General features: G+C 41.4%; 1 pseudogene; it reads right to left on the bottom strand.

Annotated features, from left to right (window-relative positions):
• Positions 1-1,553: 1,553 nt before the first annotated feature.
• On the bottom strand, positions 1,554-3,610 carry LOC129151399 (GTPase IMAP family member 4-like; annotated as a pseudogene).
• Between the last annotated feature and the right edge of the window lie 245 nt (positions 3,611-3,855).

The following is a 3,855-nucleotide window of genomic DNA, read 5'->3' as shown; positions in this document are numbered from 1 at the left end:
AAATAGAAGAAATTTTAAAAAAATCTTTTCAAATAAATTTGGAAATCTGGAGGAAGTAGATAATTTCCTAGGGAAATACAGATTACCAAAAGTATCCAAACCTGTATATATGAGCACCTATTTCTGAAAGATTCATTAGCTTCTTCCCTCTTCTCTTATTCTTCAGGTTTTTCTAACTTTTATTAAAATTTAGGCTACACTCATTTTGTTTGGGGGAAGTAAGGGAGAGGTATATGTCCTGTTGCAGGCAAAATGGTATAGGGCATGGAGATATCAATTTCAAGATGGTGGAGGGAGGCGAGTGGCATGTGAACACCAAGACATCATCCTGGTAGAACATGGAAATGTGTTTTGGGAAATCCTATAACTTATTAGGGTAGGAATGCCAGGTAGAAAAAGGATAGACTTTAATGATTGTTATCCATATCCTTTAGGAGTTCCCCTCCCAGGAAATCACAAATGTCTTACAAATGTTGTTACACATAATTTCTATCAGCATTTAATGAATGAATCCCAGAACAATGTGGTATTTGCTGGGCATAGGGGTTATGAACATGATTGAAATTTACAGGGGAAAGGAGAGAGATCTTAGAGGAAGAACACATAGCCAAGCTCCAAAATAATGATGAACTTTTATTAAATGTGAAATTCATCCATATGCTCTTATAAGATGTATTAGTGGTGTTCCCTAAGGTAAAACAGAGTCCACTTTTGCACAAATACAGAGAATTGAAAAGTTTTATTGTAGTAACAATAAGCAAATGATTCATGTGGGTAGAGATAGCAGTATGCAGATGATCCACCTTGCAGTAAGTAATCAAGGTTGGGGTGATGGAGGTTTGGTGACAACAGTTAGTTTCAAAGAAAAGTAGTGAATTAGTTATTCACCAAAGAGCTTACATTGAGGTTGGTCAAAGAGTTTTTACAGAAACATCCGAATAGTCCAATCATTGTTCTCTCCGCTGTTGAATCTCTATCCTTTGCTCTTTCTGGCATTTTAATTAGTTGCATTCTGAGAGATCTGTTTCCCAGACAACTCTTTGTTCTTCAGTGGGCAGATGATAAAGAACAATTTCATAAAAACATAATTCAACAAATGTGTGTTCATATAGAAAGAATTCTATAAGCATCTCTAGCTATATATTATGTGATGCAAGTAATTGATTTCCCTAATCACCTGGGTAAAATAACCACTGTCATCCTTAAGGGAAAATACGGAGTAAAAGGCAGGCAGAGATTATGTGTTAATCTAGAAATAATCTAGAGGAGAAATTGTTACTAGAAATATATAGAAAAAGCTTGGGGTCATCATCTATTGGTTTCCTGCACTCCTTTTCTCTTGAGTGTCTGGGAAAGGGCTCAGAAGACAGGGAGCATTCATACTTTCTGCTTTGGAGTTTTAGAAATTGAGAATGTGTCTCTCCCCTGTTTAATCAAGCAAAAGTCTACCAATTGCTAACAATGAACTTACTAGTATTACACTCGCTAGTTCTGAGAGTCTGGGAGACAGAAACAGAGCTCTGACTTGGGGGAATGGCTTATATGGTGGAGGGGCATCCCAAAATACTTGGGGATAATAGACATATATTCATTAGCCTAAATCTTCCTTGAACAGAGATGAGATGTCTCTCCAAATTCCTCTCAATCTTCTCAAGATTAAGTCAAGTATCCCTTTCTGATTCTTAACTTTTTCTCTGCATTTTGTTGCCTTAAAACAGAGTAGGTCTCCCTTTTGCTAATTCCCACTCAATTTCTGCCTTTGTCTTTTCCTGTTCCCATTTATCGTCTAGCTTTCTGATTTTCTCTTCATACTCCTCTGTTAACTGCCTTTTTTCTCTCTCCAGCTCAGCTCTGCATTGTTCTTGGATCACTTGGGTCTGTTTCTGAATCTCCACCTCAGCCCTTTGGTACATCTTATTAGTGTAGAATCCTTCCTGGTTCTCCATTACTATGCGCTAGACCAGGTCCAGCGCCTCCTGCTCAACTCCTGTTGCCTTATTGTTGAACTCAGAGTGAGGATCCTTGAACTGCTCCATCAGATTTTGAATGCCTTCTGAAGCTTCCTTTAAGTAATCATGGAACTTCATGCCGTCCAAGTCATCTTTCCGGGTGAATAAGAGAATCATGTATCTCCTAGCTTTGGGTCCAAACATTGAGAGCATCTTCTTCATGGCCTTTTGCTCTTCCTTTGTGTACCAGCCCAGCGGGACCACCAGGAGCACAGCATGAGGCTCAGGGGAGGTCAGGAGGATGCAATTAGCAACCTCCCTTTGTGTGTCAGCCTCCTGTACCTCTGTGTTGAAAATGCCAGATGCAAGTAAACTCCAAAAGTGCTGATGCACTGTGGCTTGCTGTCTCCTTTGGTCTTCAAAAGCTGCTTTTTGAGGGAGCCTAGACTAGTCTTCTTGATGATGTGGGACACACAGTCCAGTTATTCATCACCCTGGCCTGCCCAAGAGCCTGCTAACTACCAGAAATGACCATGGGGATATCCAATGCAAAATTATCCAGTTTCAGGAACTTGAGAATAGCATGTTAAGTGAAATGAGCCCGATGAAAAAAAGACAAGATTCACATGATTTCATTCATATATGGGACATAACATAGCAAACCAAAAGCAAACTAATAAAGCAAACAAATGCATAGGCATAGGCAATAGTATTGTTGTTACCAGAGGGAAAGAGGGGTGGGGGAAGCTTTGTGTAGATGATAAAGGGTGTCAAATATGTGGTGCCAGAAGGACAGAAGGCTTTGGATGGTGAGTGCACAATGTGATATACATATGACATATCCTAAAACTACATACCTGAAACATATAATATTAACCAATGTTACCCCAATAAATTTAATTGAACAAAGAAAAAGAGGCTATCCAGTTGTGTACTGAACCACCAGCTTACCACCGGTACATGAACAAGTCTGTCTGAGGTAAACCCAGTTGGCCCAGAACCAAGAACTGTCCAGTAAAATATAAAACTATAAAGTTGAAAGCCATAGGAATGGGTGATGTTTTAGGCTGCTAAATTGTGGTGTGGTTTGCAAAAGTGATATAGTTCAACTGATATAGTCAATTTCTATAGATAAAGCAGGGTTAAGTGAGAAACTAAATGAGCCAGTCTGGTTAATTTATGAGTTACATTGAGGCCACTAGGAGCAGGGAATTTAGAGAACTGAATGAAGAATCAATTCCTCTCATACTCTTTTTTCTAGTCCTCTCTCAGGCTGAAGAGAGGGGAAGAGAAACAATCAGAGAGGCTACAATGGGCCCTTCTGGAGTGTTCACATTGTAGGAAGTAATAAGTAAGAAACCTTTTCAGCCTGGGATAAATCAGGACACTTTAACCTCTCTTCCTCTAGAGAGTATGCTGTATCATGAGGTGACAGTGCAGAGGGGTTAGAGAAAAGAAAGAGCAGAGTAAATAAAAAGAAAATACGAAATGGGGTTGGAAATACGTTGTTCTTGGTCAGATGGGGACTGGCAGAGAGCACAGGAGAACCCACTGCCAGGTTCCCTCTATCCCACATGCCTGGGGAGCCTGAGCACCCTCTCACCATGGCTGGTCCTGGGTTCACTGAGGTTGAAAGGAGTACTGTGCAACTGAGCTGCCATCATAGTTAGAATTCCTGTAGATAAGAAACATAACTCGAGAGGAGAGGCAAGATGGCGGCGGAGGTGAAAGGCTGATCTGTTGCCTCGCATGGCAGTTTCGGAAATACAACTGAAACATGGACTGGTGAGGGTGGCGACTGCTGCTCGCGTCTCCCCAGACCGGGCGGCTGCTCCTCTCAGTCAGCACCGCAGCAGGGGCCATGGGCTCGTGGGCGCTGCGGCAGCTGCTGTGGCGGCGCAGCGGC

The sequence above is a fragment of the Eptesicus fuscus genome, chromosome 14 (genome assembly GCF_027574615.1).
Source record: "Eptesicus fuscus isolate TK198812 chromosome 14, DD_ASM_mEF_20220401, whole genome shotgun sequence".
Lineage (NCBI taxonomy): Eukaryota > Metazoa > Chordata > Mammalia > Chiroptera > Vespertilionidae > Eptesicus > Eptesicus fuscus.
Note: the sequence above shows the minus strand (reverse complement) of the source record. Positions and strands in the feature narration are given on the sequence as shown.